This window comes from Typopeltis vanoorti, chromosome 3, assembly GCF_054136105.1.
Source record: "Typopeltis vanoorti isolate ZY-2024b chromosome 3, IOZ_Tvanoo_1.0, whole genome shotgun sequence".
NCBI lineage: Eukaryota > Metazoa > Arthropoda > Arachnida > Uropygi > Thelyphonidae > Typopeltis > Typopeltis vanoorti.
In genome coordinates, this window is record NC_143551.1 from 4,862,980 (window position 1) to 4,879,971 (window position 16,992).

A 16,992-nucleotide genomic window follows, 5' to 3' on the forward strand; every position below is an offset into this window, starting at 1 on the left:
GCTTAATGTGGAAATCTACTGAGCGACGCACATTTTCTGATGTATCACATTGTTTCCGTTCCAGGAAAATGTTTGACCACAGCAGACAAAGAAAGAACACAAAATTAGTCGCATTTATTCTCTAAAACAAGAATTTCCTTGTAACGGTAAAAAAAAAAAAGAAAAGAAAAGCGTCTCTTATTTTCGCTGCTGTTGGTAGCAAGCAAGACTAACCCACTCATTTTTTTTCTGTTTACGGGGAGATTTTTTTATTTGTGTATTTCCGCAATAATATGTTTGAATTACAATGTTTCGTATACAGCATTTGTGTTACTAAGAGGGCGCTGAATGTCGTCTGTAACTGAAAATTATTGAATTTGTCGCTATAATAAATTGAGATTTAAATGACATTTCATGCATAAAAGACAAAGTTTAACTTGTCTTGTGAGGATAATTACCGCCATTGAAGTGAATTCTTTTTGAAGAGTTAATTATTAATTTAACTTACGAATTTAACGATTTTTAAAGAGCGCTTGACACCGTTCAAGTGAAAATTGTTGATTTTTTATTTTAACAACTTACAGTAGAAATTATATGAAAAGACACGCTTTTTGTCGCTCAAGTTATTTTTTACTTAGAGGACAGAAACGAATTGTTTATAGAACAACAACAAAGCTGCAGTTCTCGATTTGATCGGTGTCACGCACGGCGTGACATGCGCCAGTGATTTCGTGCTATTGCATCACTGCTCTGCTTCTTCTTCTTCTTCGGCTTGAGCGTTGTTGGACGTATGTTATTATGTTCGAGTGAAACCTGAGCTCTAATTCAAACAGAATGCTTCTAATGGCGTCTTTCATCCCCCCGGGCAGTTTGGATACCCGCTCGCAGTCTCGGCTGTTTAACATTCGACCTTGTTCCATTTCTGTTTCACCTTCTTATGCGAATGGACGATTCAATGCAACGTAGCATTTATTAGCGGAGTTTCCGCTGCTGAACGCAGAAGAAGAAGATTAGAATTTGCCCTGTTGGCAGAGTTAAAAAATAAACAAGAAGAAACTTCCGTTTAAAAATTAACTCGGAAAAGATTCTTCGGCGTTCATTTCGACGATCGTTTAGTTCAGAGAGGAACTTCCAGACGGGTCGTTTCCATTTTCTTGGATAGAAAGAAAGAAAGAAAGGCAAAGAAAACAGCTCTGCCAATCCAGTTTCACACGCAGAAGCTTTCGCATTCGAGGATCTGCTCGTGGCGCGCTGCCAGTTCGCATTAAACGGAGTTCAGGAGTGAGCCGTAACTCCGGAATCGTTCTTGTCGGAAATGAATTCACGAAACCCTGAAAGCAAACAAAATGAACACACGCGCTGACATCATCGGTAACTTGACACAAACGGGAGGATTTTAAAGGGGAATCTCTTTTACGACCTTCTAATCCTTCCATCGCAACCTCGCCGTCGGAAATGCGCTCGTTTATTCAAGTGAATCCAAAATTTGAATAATCGAAGGCATGTTTGAATACACGTTTGCAAATATTTGAGCAGGCACGCACGCACGACGTGGTGGTCTTACAGTGTGCGGTCAGATTCATCTCCTACCTAAAAAAATCGCAAACATCGGTGTTCACGCGGGGATTCCTGTTGGCTGCACAGCGGGTGCTTAACTACTTGGTCAATAGCTTATTGCAAACGATGCCATTTCTCTCTCTCTCTCTCTCTCTGTCTGTCTCTCTTTCTCGCAATAAAGATCTAATGCCGCATCTGTAACCAGTTGGAGCACGTACAAAAGATTTCTGTAAATTTGAATGCTCGCAATTAATTGATTCCACGTAATCATTAAGACTTCGAATGAAGTCTTTTGCTGTTTTCCAAACGAAACTGATTCAAAAGCATTTCGGGGTGTTTAACTCACTTTTAGGCCGTGATGTTCAGACTTTGTCGTCTTGACAGCGGCGGAAATGATGCGAGTGGGATAAATCCTTTTCTGTTTTATAGCGAAGATTTCTAGTTGGGATGCTCAGGTGAGGAAATCTCATTTATTTATTTTATGGCAAAAGGAATACAAAGCAGCTTCAGGTCAATGTCCAGACCAGAAAGCCAATCCAGGACCTCATCTGTCGCCTCGTGGATGCTCTGGAGACCACCACCATGAAATTGGCGCCTTAGGCAGTCGTTCACAATATATGTGATCGTCTGGGCCACGGGGGAACAGTTACGATAAGAGTGGTCTGACAGCCTCCATTTATGCAGTAGGTAGCCACATCTGCCCTCGTTAGTGCTGATCCTGTTGACAGCTGAACAAATCTTCCTAGGAAGAGCAAAACCAGGATGCAGAGCACAAGGATCTTCTACCAAGAAGCCGTTTGTTGGGAGATTGTTGGACCAGTGTTCTCTCCACATGTCAGGTGTTGATGGTAAGGCAGATAAAGAGAGTTCGTCCATGGATCAAAAAGTGTTTTGTGATTTTAGGCGAAGACTAGGTGGATTTATGAGAGTCTGGCGCAGGGGAAGGAGTGGGTTGATCATTACTTTATTAAATGCTATAATCGAGGCTTGTCTTCTCCGCATGTTTGGTGGAGCAATATTAGATAGGACAGGCAACCAGGGCAGAGGGGTGCTTCTCACTGTCCCACTAATTGGGCGCATGGTAGAGTTTAGCTGGGTGTCTATAATGTTAGTGTGCGCACTTCTTTCCTAGATAATATATATATATATATATATATATATATATATATATATATATATATATATATATATATATATATATATATATATATATATATATATATATATATATTATCTATCTAAAGCAATAATATATAAAGAAATCATTGAGCTAATCAGATTCTTTTCCATTCCAATAATTTTATTATTTATAACACGAAGACAGAGCAGAACACACTGCAGTTTAAGTAACACATCACGAGGATATTAAAAACCATTTTATAGTGAAATAAAATGAAGTTGAAAGTTTTTAAATTTTACTGAAGAATTTCTGGGAACATACCCGTCGGCATAGAAGTGGCCTTGGTTTGCACTACATAAAAGACCCGAATTCTGCTCAGAAGTCCATATGTTCGCGTTTCATTAGTGCATTGATTAGGTTTCATTGGCTTGACAGCTTTTGGTTCTCGTCAGACAGAACCCCAACACTGTTGTACCAATCGAGAGTTCGCTGGTGACGAATGCAACCCTTTGACGTGGGACTGCCAAGGGCAGCGAACAGAGGGTTTTTGCTCTCTGAGGATTCTATCTGGTTTCGGCTGAGCAACGTCATTTCGAAACAGCTGTCGAGCCGGCCACACGTAATCGATGCACTAATAAAAGACTGCAAACCTCCTGAAGAAAAGTCCGCATCTCTGAAGTAGTGCAACAAGCCAAGGCGGCTCTGACGCAGAAGGAAGCTATCTTCTCATAAACTCTCTGGTAAATTTCGAAACTTTTGAAGTTTCATTTTATTTCGCTATAAAAGATGACCTCGAATATTCTCATTGTGTATTATTCATTTGTTTCGGAATCTTTGTAGTGCGTTCGAGCTTCCAATGCAGCTGCGTGGCGCCACGGTTAGCCCGCACAGCTAAGTGTAGTTAACTACGCTTCACCAACGCCATATCCATCAGCGATACAGAAAGAGAGAAAGACAGAATAAGTTATTTCTGGTTTTTATTTATTTATTTATTAGTATTTTTTGCAATGATAAGCACCTCTTCATCCTTCTTTTGGTATTTGGGTTTATTTTGAGAATGGAAAGCACTGATTCCAATGAAAACTGCATCCGAATTTATGTGAGACTGACTTACTCAGTGCTTGGTGAAGAAATCCTAAAACTCCTCCAAGGCCTTCCGCAAATTTGGTTGTTGATGCCTGAGGATCGTTTAACAAAGACAGTCTCGTCCTCTGCGAAGGATGACCCACGCGGGCATTTCTTGAAATGAAGGTTTACGAATTTCGTTGGACGCTTTTCTTTATTTCGTTCATCCGAGGACTGCTGACCTTGTCCAAGCGGAGGCTTCGTGAATTGTTCCCCGTGTCCTTGGCGATCGGAGGCGTGGCCTCAATGCCCACACAGTCCCAGCAGGTTTTGAAGGTTATCCGTAAACGACCGTCCCTTGGGCTCAGGGAAGTAACTGTGAGCTCTTAAAAGATTTATCTCGATAGACGCGCGGAATTAAACGATGGTTTGAAATTCAGTTTCACTGGAAAGGGGCGGGTTAAATAACGGCCATGGAAGTGCTGACGAAGCACAAGATATCTCTCCGTAAATAGTATATCACCCTGTTTTATGTGAGAATGCATTTCGTTGAGGAAAGCAGATGCGATTTCTACGTGAAATACGTCATATTAACCTGAAAATTTCATTCCAAGCGTGCAGCATAAATTGCATTCAATCATCTTTCGAATTAATTTGATGAAAAATGTTGCTTCTTAAATCCATCTTATTTCAAAAGGGTTTCCTTGACGCATTCGCTTTTTCTTTCTTCAATCTTAGCTCGCGAACTGATTTGTTTCAGATTAGCTTTCAGACCTTTGAGAATTTAAAATCAAAGAAAATTGCAACACTTAAAGAAACGTAAAGAAGAAGCAAAAAATTACAGGAATAAAGACCACGGTTGGTGAGGGGTGATTCTTTAGAAGATCGAAAAGAAAGAAGGAATTTCTGTTCATTTCATCAGCAAGTAGCCGCCAGATCTGGTGTTAGACCCTTGTAATATCATTAGACACTTTCGTGCGGGTATATGGCAGAAGGAGAAGAAGAAGGAGATGATGATGATGATGCACAACGCACAGTAAAAGTATTCGCCTGTTTCTTCATTTGTAATTTTGTTTTTGTAGGTTCGATGCGACACACGCGAATGTTCCGACGGAGAACGAATTCATTCCAGCGATGATTTTACGATGTTTTGTCAATTCCTTTTCAAATTTTGGGTCCCCTTTCTCCAGAGGACTGACTTCTCAAAACTCGAAGAAATGCAGGCATCAAGGGTCACTTTTTTTTTTTTTTGCTGTCGTTTATTTGGCCGCTAGTATCGTAATCCAAATGCAGCTGCAAATTGAAGAATGACGAATTTTTAATTCTCATCGCGACATTGGCCGTCATTCGCCCTTTTGTATAGCGAAAGAATAAAATAATCTGCAACATCAGCCGGGGGTGAAGTTCTCAACGAGAACGGATCCTCCCTTCCTGAGCGGCTCCAGTTCAGATCACTAAATCGATCCCGTACTTGACACCGAAAACAAGAGTGAGGGAAGAATAGGGGATTGTCAGCACTCTCACCACTACCTGTTATGTTGCGGAAGAGCTTTTTCAGTTTGGTTGTGGACATTGTTTAAGCACAGAAGCGATATTTATTTATTTTTTTTTTTCGCACAGAAGAGGCGGCCACTGATGTGCATTCCGAATCAAACCTCTTTTGCGATTGGCCATAAAATATCGTCAGAGAAAGCTCGCGGCTTCGATGTCCAGAAAAAATGACTTTCTTCGTATGAAGTGATTTCCCATCAATTGAGACCCCCCCCCCCCCTCAGTGTACGCTGAAAAGAATTTGGAAGAAATCGAGGGGTTGTGTTAGAAGGAGAGGCTTGTGGGGGGGGGGGAGAAGGGTTCTGATCCTTCGTTATATTGCTGGCTTTGATGCAGAAAGCATGGTGCAAAGATGCATGGTAAGTCCATGGTGCATGGACGACTGTGACTCTCACGCAGCAGATGCAGTCAGCACGCTCTGAGGGAACGAAATTCATTCCAAATTCCGTTGCACGTTTGGGGTTCCATCTCAGTTCATGACATTTTTTTTAAAAAAAATGGCAAAAATGCTCGGGAAACGCCCTGTTTTCGATGTTGCACGAGGGATTAGCGTGGATCCGGAATAGCTGAATTCATATTGGTGGTCATTCATTAACTGGCGGGTCTACTGCAGAAATTGACTTCTTAGATCGTCATCTCGATTCTTTGGAAAGGAATTAAGATGATGGCGATCAGTCGGAAGTTTGATGGCGGGCTGTTTTCTCGCGCTTCAGAAATGGGTTGGGCACTTACGCTCAGCGGCCACTGAATTAGTACGTAAACGTCACTTACGGAGCGTATGTGCAACATAATTTATCTCGTGCGTCACCACGTGTTCTGGGCAACTGTTTGACGATGCTGCCGGTCAGTAATCGTCAACAGTGTCGATCGCAACGGGAAAGCAAAGAATCTTTCCGAGTTCGATGAAGGACTTACTGCGAGCGCCTGTCTGATCGCTTTCTTCTGAGAAGGACAAACAGAACTTCCTACGTGTAGCAGTTGACCGAAGCTTTTAATGGAGCCGACCCACATCTCACCGAACTATACGCAGGGAATTGAAGAGGATCGGTATTGGTGGTCGTATGCCTATACGGAAACACGGTATTACATAAAAGTCTCTTAGTTAGTGGCGGTATGTGCATTTGCTTCCATCCATTGGGACGTGCTGGCAAGTATGAACAACTGCAGAGACGATATTGGACAAGTGTTAGTTCTGGAGCACAACGTTTCAACACAGGTGAAGAGATGTCATCAGGACTGAAAGTATTTTTATGTGTAATTTTTTTTTACTATTCTTCACATGCGTTTTTCCCCCCGAAAGACAACAGGAAGAACATGGTGGATCGCTTCTGGTATGATCAGAGGCGATTTGCGTTGCTCTTCTACGCAGGAGAAGAGTGACGCCAGTAGGTCAGTTTATGTTTTGGTGCAGTAACAGTGGCGCCATCTGCATGAGAGAGAACGCAGGCGAGCTGAAGTTACATCCTTCGCAAGGGACCAGGAATGATTTCCCTTTAGACAGGAGGGGTATTTTCTGCTATTGGTCCTCAGTAAGTCAATTTGTTGATAGTCGTGTTGTGCTTACTGCGTGCTTTAATACACGTACAGTATGAAGCTGGGGTTCTTGTCAGAAGCCCCTTGTGGGAGTGTTGAATTTTCATCCCCTTCAGCTGCTCTGATCCAATTTTTTTTATTATTTTTTAAACTGTGGCATACAAATTGAAGTGAATGTTGAGTGAATGTTGAATAAAGTATCGGTGAGGATGATTTCGCTGACTCTCTCGGATCCAACGTTAAGATGAAAACAGAAGAAGAGGCAATTTTCCGACTACCGAAAGGAAGAGTAGAAGGGCACGAGGTTTGGGATGATTGGAGAAAGGATGTTCTGTGCGAGAGTTGCGCAGGATGAGATCTGTTCCGATTGGAGAGGTGACTTCTACGATGTATCTGAAGAAGAATTGGTTAAAAAAGAGAACAACCGTGCTGGGAGAGTGAAGGGCGCCATCAGGAATTTGAGCAGGTAATGTGCGATTTGCGTCAGGTCATCGTTCATAGCAAAAACATTCACATCTCGTCCACCTTGGTCAGCGGTGTTGGAAAAGGGAAGCCAGTTGGAGTAGATGACGTAAGACAATGCATTCGCCACTCTGACGGTCGAGCTTCGGAGTTAAGAGGGTGAAGTGTGAGTGGTTATCAGAGTAAATCCAGCAGAGGAATCTTGCCGAGTCTGCACTGCAAAGAATCTTTAAGCCTAGGATGGCGAAAACAGAAGACTCTGAATTATGATTGTCTGATCACAAAAAGGTTCCACCCTTGTGGCGAAAGGAATTCTTCAGGGTGCAATTTGGACACCGAAGGGGACTGTGGTTGATATAGCTGTAAGTTTAGTTTCTCTCAAGAGGTCGGGTCCAATTGACTGGAAGTGATTTGTACGTTGTTTATGTTCGAGTTTATGCAGTGGATGTGAAATAAGTTTCTTTTTTTAATTTTTATTCATTTTATTTTACGGATTCTGGCATGTTTTGGATATCGATGTTTGGCCGGCCTGTTTTTCGACAGTTTATGAGGGAGATTTATTTAACTCGCCGTACCCCTGTCGTTGTTTCCTAATTTCATTTTAGATTCGGAGTTAAATGGAGGGACGGAGGGGGGGGGGGGCGTACAATGAGAGAGACTTTTAGACGTGGCGCACATACAGGAGTGGCCACTCTCGATACCATAACTTGACAGCTCTCCCACATACGGATCTCTCTAAAGGGCACGACCTGCAGAGTAGTAGAAGCGGGATTACGCGACTTATAAGCATCCTGACTCTTTACCAGCAACTTGCGGCCCATTTACTGTCCACCAGCCTCTTACGGCACTTTTACTGTTGTATCTTCAAAATGCAGGTTTTGGTTTCTGTTTGGCATGCCCTTGAAGGATATCCTCACCGCATGGAGAAGAGGGGGGGGGACAGAAACCAGACAAATCTGTTCTGGAGACCCAACATGACATTCGCCATCTCCACTTTCAATTGCACACGGTGGGGGTGTCCGGCCGGGAGATGAAGAACTTCGAGTACTTTTTGTAGGTGGAATTTTGGTGATTTTCCCTGTCCTAACAGGAAACCTTTAAAGTTCCCTCTACTCTGAAAAACACAGCAGAACTTTTGCAATTCAGAGCCACGCTGCGATGATATTCCTCCCTTTTCGTGTTTGTTTTGTTTGGGATGGTGTGGATGATCTTCCACAGCCAGAAGAGACTTTGATTACAAAGTTCACGCAGTGAATTGAAGGTGCGAGGAGGAATGGGAGATCATTGGCTGACCGACCAGCTGCGCATTTCCTCGCCAGACGAGACCGCTGTTTCCCGACCGACGAATAAAGAAAAACAGCCCCAGCGAGGCAGGCCTGCTCGTGGAGGAATTCGCCCGACCTTTTCTGACAGCTGTTTGTGCCCTACTTTTGTGCAAACAGGTTTAATATTTAAGCCGCTTTTTACACGCACACACACACCGCCGAACCTTGGTCCCTGCGATCTGATTGGGCCTGGATCGAAGAAGGTTTCTTCCAACGCTCGTACGACATTCCTGGGCATCGAGCGTGTTGCTAAGCTCCAAGTGCGCAAATTACACCGTCATTAATGCCGCAGTCGTGTATCGCAAAGCCTGGGTTCACCCGGCATTGCACAACAGCTGAGTGCATGTAATTAATGCAGCAAGAGTTTCTTTTTGAGCGCAACAACCAGGAGGAACGTCGTGTTCCGTTTCACTTTGTAATTTAATTTGCGATTGGTTTCTAAGTGATGTCACGGGTCAAAGGTTACGCTATTAGAAAACATTCTCTGAAAACAGACGTTGAGTCGGATGAGGTCAGGGACGTGCTCGATTCCTCTTTGGGGGAAAGGAGGGGGAGGGAAGGCTGCCCGTATTCTCACAACAGCTACTATTTCGTCGAAGTTCAATTTTCTTCCTCGTGGAAAATCGTTTTTTGGAGCTTTCAAGGGGTTCAGGGAGCCCCTGGCGTCCTCTACGGCTACGTCCCTCTACAAGAAAGCTCCGATGCTCACCTCTTCATGCCGCAGGATTTCTTTTCGATGCGTGATCTCTTTGGAAAGTGCGCCGAGGAACACTTTTCGCTCTTCTTGTTGTGTTCCTTACAGAACGGGAATATTGCGACGACGCTGAATGGAAAACGGGGTTCAGGTTAAGGTTTCGTTGTTAGCTTCTCGAAGCTTAACTGGAGACCTTAGTTTTTACGCTAATTGAACAAACGTGCAAGATTCTTCAACGGGTGGATGAAAAGTACGAAAGAAGAAGGCTTTAGATTCGAATACTTCCTGTTCTGGACGAGCTTCTATTTGCACATCAAGCGCGAGCTTTTGTTGTTTCGTGCTTGATGTGCAGGCTTTGTGAGACCAGAAATTAAGTTCCGTCTTAGGTTGCCGATTTCTGAGGTGTGAGTGGATAAAGAACTGGATTAGGAGGTTGCGTCGGGAGGTTTTTCGACCCCCCCCCAATACTCCTTGCAGCTGTATTAACAGGAAAATTCTGCACATTATTGCTGAACATCGAACAGAAAAACGTGAACCGACAACATTCATTCCACCGAGAGCTTCCTTGCGAGTTTCGATTCCCGAACTGCAGGGGTTCGAATTAAGGTACTGCTCTACAGCTGTTCGCGCAGTATGTGTGTGTGTATGAAGAAAGCTGGCTGTCATCTTAGCTATTAACATGACGGAAACGGACTCAGATAATGGCAATCCCTCGATTTCGCTCCCACTTTTCCAGCAGAAAGAGTGCGGTGCGCTCCCTCTTCTATTTCTCGAACTTTACAGATCACTTTGCGATCCCCTGCGCAAAGGAGGGGAGCGTAATATGATGAACAGTGTATTTATTCGATCCAGCATTCAGTTGCGAGTGAACATTAAGAAAACCCCACTGGGAAAAAGTCTTGCGCAGCCTTTTTACACTTCAAACTTTAAAACGCTGGAAGATCTTGAAGGTGTCGAGTTCTTCCCACAGCAGTTCTTTGACGTGCGAAGACTCGTCGTGAGATTAGTGATTTGCATAGCGAACAATTGTTTACACAGTGCATCCCTTCCCCCTTATTACCCCTGAGAGAGACTCAGTGAGATCGTTTCCATGCCTTGGGATTAACTGAAACGCTAAAACCACAAACTGAAACGCAAGCGGAAGCCTCTTCCTGCGAGGTTCATTTCTAAAAAGGTTTTACCTTCTTGGTTGCAGTTGGCGTTTTTAGGGAAACGAGCAAAACGCGATGAACTGAAATACCCGAAAGGACTTCGAACGCTGTGAAGAAACACCTGAGGAGGGACTTCGGCAATCCATCAAGTGATTGCTTTTCGGATTTTTTAAAATTTTTTTATTTTGTTCTTTCAATCGCGGCTGATTTCATCACTCGCTGAAATAATTTCGTGGCCGATTCACCGCCGCAAGTCCTTGAACATATTTCAGTTTCGTCGCCACGTCCGTTGACCCTCCCTTCCACGAACATTCGCTTAATCCTTAACCGCATGCACGAAGTCGTGACACGAGGAAAGGGGGGCTCACACTCCGACGCGTCTCCATTGTCTGCGACAAACGACGACCGGAATGCATTTGGACGAGCGATGTGGCGAAGTGAGTGCAATGATTTCTTTCAAGATGGGAAAAGAATTTTGCACGCGTGAAAGATGCCGGGAAAACGATTCCTTCTGTTCTACGAATTTTCTTATTCCGATTTGTAGTCGGATTCCCTCTGGTGGTCATTGTCAGAAGTATTTTCATTGTCGCTGCTGCGAAATCCACCCACGCTTGAATCTCGTATCGATTAAAATTTAAATTTTAATTAAACGAGCTACGAAGAAATTTGCATTTTCATTCTCTCGTTTTCAGCCTCGAATAGTCGCAAAATGCGTCGCCAATTTAGTCCGTAAACAGTTCCGGTTTTCTCAGTTCCATAATTATTTCGGTAATTCGTTCACAGCTTAACGCCATTCGGAAACAGCGGAGTTCCCGACCTATTTTTCACTCGAATGCGTTGTTAGGTGGGTTATTTTAATACTTTTAGCTGTCACAATTCTTCCGTACTGGACCCCCTCTCCCCCTCCCCTCAGTTATGGCTTAACTAATTTTGCGGCGCATTTTATTCAAAATGCTGAAATTTTCCTGCGCGTGCAGCAAATAGATCCGGCAAACAGAAGACGGTTCATTTACACCGCTGCGCGTGCCTTTAATTCTCGAGAAAAGCTTTCCAGTTAATTGGAGAAGCGGTGGGGGCCACTCGCCAAACACCGTGTAGAAGACTACGCAAGACACGTCGCACAAACTGCCACGCACGGAGTTAGGAATTCACGCAGTCCAAAATCAACGAAGTGATCGGAATGAAACTGCTCCACTGCGGTTTACTCTTCGTTCCTTTCAATTATATTTAAATTAAAGGAGCAACTCTTCGTGAGGCTCCTCCACTTACCTAAAGCGATCTTCCTTGCTCAAAGGACTGTTTTGCTACACTTATTATTTGAATTTTAAACGTTTAAAAGTTATAATTTTACCGAAAAAGAGAGCCAAAAGGCTTCACTTCGGCGATGCAAAATGATTCAAATTAAGTGGATATTGAATCCAACATTATTTCAAACCCGAATAGAGAATCTACAAGAGTTTCGGAGAAACTGCAAGAGTTGCATGCCGAATAAAGTTTCGGCGGATGTGGAGCCTTTTGTGATGCGAAACCTTTTTTAGCAACTCGTATGGTAAAGTAAAAGTGCTGCATCACTTCAACATGAGTATTTATTTAAATCAGTGGCTCTGGCTCCCACTGATGAGACCTCAATAAAGGTCAAAACAGGTCTGGGTAGTGCCCCCCCCCCATAATGTATAAAATGATACATGTCCGCTAGGAGATGTGCTTTACACCACCTTTACTACGAGTTGCCCCTGTCATGAAAGGTTTGCTTGTGCTTGGATCCGCAGAAACTTTTATGGTTTCTATCTGTATTGGGCACGAAACTCTTGTAGTTTCTCTATTCTGCTTTGAAACAATGTTGGATTCAACATCCACTTAATTTGAATAGTTACAATATAATTTTAGTTTATTAATAGAAGCAATTTTAAAACACACGCGCACAGATTAAAAACTCACAAATTGCATTTTGAAAAGAGAGTCTGTTTGAAGTAGAAGACAGGATGTCGTAGATCGGATCACAGTGCCCCCTGGAAGAACTTTTTCAGATGTCGCCATGCTGGTGCCACACGATCAAACGGCCTGCTGCCTTCCGATTTTTTAAACTGTCAGTTAGGCCTAAACGACCTTTTCCTTGGGAAAATAAAGAGACAAGATTTCTTTCCTTAATTTGTAATTAGAAAAGTAATCCAATGTTTCTCTGAAAAGTTCAAATAATCCCTTTTTGCATCACGGGATGATTTCAAGCTCGATGCGAAGCGATCATTCAGATTTCTGGCGTTCCCAACGGGGGTCACAGAGTTTCGGCGGTGAACGTTCGCTTCTGAATTTTCTTCTGCTGCAAACATCGCAACTTTTATTTCTGTTAGTGCTTTTTTGCTCCGTCTTCCGTCGTGTTGCCATAGAAATCGTCTCGTGGCTACGAGGAGCGTCGAAATAGAGTCGCTGCAACAGGCGACATGCCAGCGATAAGGGAGTTGTTTGCCTCTCTTCCCGGTGACACCCATCGACGTGGTCTCTGAAGCGTGTGGGTTATCGCTCGACGTCAATGACAACTTGTCGTGCATGCGTAATAGCACTCGCTCGAACAATGCACGGGGCGGTTTACATGGCGTTCTTTTGTCGCTGATTCACGAGGGGGAAGCTACTGATAGCATTTTCCACGAAAAAAAAAACAAAAAAAAATATCGTGACGTTCCAGTGAAGCACGAGGCCAAGGTGCGAGTGCCTACCTCTCGCCTCGCACATTTAAAGACCCCCTCATTGGAACTATTTCATCCACCCGACGGCGGACATTTTTAATCGGTGTCAACCGCCGACAAGCAGGCAGGTTATCTTTGCCTTGAGCTACTTTAAGAGTTGTTTTGCGTAATCGGCTCATGCAAAGAGGCGGTTCGCGTTGTTGTTGTACGCAACAAATTCTCGGTTTGGTTTTTGAAACGCACGAGAAAAGATCGCTTGCAAAACGAAGAGTTGACTGCTGTTCGGAGCTGATACCGAACTTTCGGAAACCTAAGTTTCATCAGCTGCACAAGCGGGGTGGCTGCAATCCCTCCCCATCTGTCCGCTGGTACGAGAGTTCGCTTGGATATTTCTTTGCCAAGTGAAATAGCTCTACGTCGAAGGCTCGAGGTCAGTTGACAACGGAAATTGTCGAAGTGAGGTCTTCCTCGATTGTCCTTCTGTTATTTTAGTCGCGTGACACAAAATCTCCGAGTTGACGTAAACTAGATTCGAAAATAGATTTTCATGGTGGAAATTGAATGCGATCTCAACCATCCCCGAGATGTCGCTTTATCTCGTGGCGAGATCAGCTCTTCGCTAGAAACGGCGGAGAGTTTGATGGCAGACCACAAAAAGGGATTTCGTTTATTTCTGCTTGAAATCGCATTAAAAATCTTTCGAACCTCGATCTGTGCTCACAAAATGTGCTTAAATACTGTGCTGGGTTTAATCCTCTTCAGCGGGGGGGGGGTGGATTCCTTCCTTCTGCATGGACAAGACAGGCCAGCAGTCGCACATGACGTGAAGCCTGACGTCATCACTGTTTGCATACAAACTTTTCTTAAAAACAGCAAGACTTTCTGCATTCAACCAACGAGACTGCAGAAGAAAAGAAAGAAAATCTTCGTAATTGAATTCCGTTCGAGTGCCCAATGGAGGGTTGCTTCTCTTTTCGAAAACAATTCCTATTTTATTATTCGTTTCGGTAATTCGGATTGCTTTTAAAATGTCGTAAATTCGAATGCGAAATCAATTCACAGCAACTCGAGACGCGTTTCTTCAGACGAAACTGCTGAAAGTTCTTCGCAAAGAAACTTCCAAAAGATGAATTGAAGAACTAATCGCAATTGGAACTCTAAATTCACAGAACGATTTAAAAGTTGAACTCGGCACCGGAAAAGGAAGTTTTTTTTTTCCCCGTTCCGTTGAAGACGGCTTCGTTTCTGTGTGGAATCATTTTGTAAGCGAGTAAGATCTCGAACCCGGTTTCTAGTGAAAGCGTCCTTTCAGCAACGGAAAGTAAGAAATCGCAGTTTGCCGAACTTCGAGATTTCACTTCCTCGGACGAGAAGGAAGCAAATTCGTTTTGCGGCAGATGCGTTGTTTAAGGCGAGGTGAAAGACACTTGGGACATCGCGTACAGCGAGTACCCCACGGATATATATATATATGTGTGTGTGTGTGTGTGTGCGCGCGCGCGTAGTAAATTTTAGCAAAAGTTGGGTTTCGATGTGCAGGAGAATTGTAATGGTGGTCTTTTCGACATTTTCCAGACCCGATTAACCCATTTCGTCGTGGGAAAGAAGTCTGGGAATGGCTTGGATGGGAGATGGATTCGAAGGCTCAGTGTGAGACCAGATCTGGTTCGGTAGAAGCTGGAAATGGGTTTGGTTTGCGAAGCGAGATCCATGGATGACTTCATGCGAGTAAGATTCACATAAAAGCAGATGGCGTGTTTCTTCTTGTGGAGCCGCCCACAAATTTTCTTTCGACTTCATTTTGCAAGCGAAAACAACAAGAAAAGGATTTCGGAAAGTAGCTTCGTCTGTACAAGCGCTGACTTGCCGGGTTCGCGCAGTGTCGGTTTCTTTAGCTACTTTTACGAACAAGCAACAGGCAGAGAATTTCAACGAATACATTAAGAAGAAAAGGGCATTACGGGGATTGAATTCCACCTCGAGAGATGTTCGTAAACAGCGTTCAGGTGCAATGCGACGAAACTACTGGAAGAGACTCGCTGAAAAATGTAAGCTCCGTCTGGGATTGGCTGCTTGTTTATTTCCTCGAGAGAGAGAGTGAGGAACTCCTCTCTCTTTCACCATCGTACGTGGACTCGCTAACACCTGTGCCCCGGGGCAACGACCTCCTGCTGGCAACTCTAAGGTTAACATCTCACGAGCACCGCCCGAGCTCACAGCGAAAACAGGAGGTTCAAAACACACGAGGCGTCATTTGAATTGTAAAGGAGTCGCACAGCGCTGCACTCACTTTGCTTTTTTTTCCCACAAGGCTCTTCGATCTGCCACCACCAAACATTATAAATATTACAGTATTTATTTTTACGTGCTCACCCCCCCCCCCCCCCCCGTTTGTAGCATTTCCTTCCTAATCAACTCCACATGGCTTTCTGTTTTTATAAAAATTTTTTAATATTTTATAAATATTAAAAAAATTAATATATTAAAAAATTAAATATTAAGAAACAAGATTTTTTTTTGTCGTATTCTTCCTTTTAATTCCTCCCGAATTTTCTTTACAACACTTTTAAAATAAATTCCCAGGAAAACCCTCCACACTGCAACAAAATGAACGGCGCAATGAAATTCTGTGTCAAGTGAATGAAAACAAATTCTCCAACTTGCAAGCTCGAACCAACCTTGCAAAACAGGTTTTAGGTAAAGAGAGAGAGAGAGAGAGAGGGAAATGCTAACTACATTTCACCCTCCGAGGCGATTTGCGATGAAGACATTCAGCCAGCGTGCAAATCCGCGTGAATCACCTGCAGTTTGCTGATGTTTTTAGTTGCACTGAAGTCACCGAAAGACGCATTTCAAGTTGTTTCACCTTTGCCTCAGTTTCTAAGATTACGGGAGCACCGATCTTCCTGGTAAAACTCCCACGATGGTTCAGAGTATTTCGGGGAAGGGGAACTTTGCTTGGTTGTAAGGAACGGTTAGAATATCCATTTTCGATACACTTTCGACCCAATTTAGATTCGCATCAGCTCCGTACCTGCAAACGTTCGGCTGCATCGATCCGATGAGCGGGCAGGCAAGTGAAACGATGAAGGTCACCTTCGACGGGCTACTTGATCGAATGCATGACTGATGCTTTCTCTCTCTCAAGTAAGCTGCGAGTTTGAATCCCGCTACTGATATGCGCGTGCGTGTATTCAGATGGGAAACGAACTTCATCGGCCGGTGTGAGGCTGCGCCCCACTTGTTGCGAGTCTGAATTGAAGCAGCTCCAGTTCGGTTCGCTACAGGAGTTTTTTTTTTTTTTAGGATTATCTGTCTACCCACACTACTGAAGGTTTGATAGGTTAGTGACTGCGTCGTTAACTGTGAAGGAAGAAAATGATCGAAATATCTCGCTTAGCCTACATTTCTACCGATAATGTGGGTTAAGTACGAATAGACTCGTACTTCTGAAATTCAAAAAAACAAAATAAGTTTCCTGTTTTTTTGTTTGTTTGTTTATCTTTTGTGGCTTCCGCCTGTGGGTTGCGTGCGAGTAGCAGTTTGAAGAACATTTTTATCCTCTTTGGTGTCTGCGGAACTCAAGATTGTTATTTGTTTTTCAGTATTTGTTTATCAGTATTTGTTTTCGTCTTTTTTCTTTCTGTTGATGTCTAAGGTTATCGATTCACTTTTTCGATGACTCCCTCTTGGCAACGCGACTTCGCTGACCTTCATAGTTCAGGCACGCAAAGTCTTTGCCCAAGTGAAGAGATGGCGTACCACCCACTGGTGAGTGCCCTCCCAATTCGCGGAGTTTCACCAAGTAGGCGACACTGTTTGGAGGGTCGTCTTCGTGGATTCCGCAAATGATAGCACGTTAAGAATGGAGTCA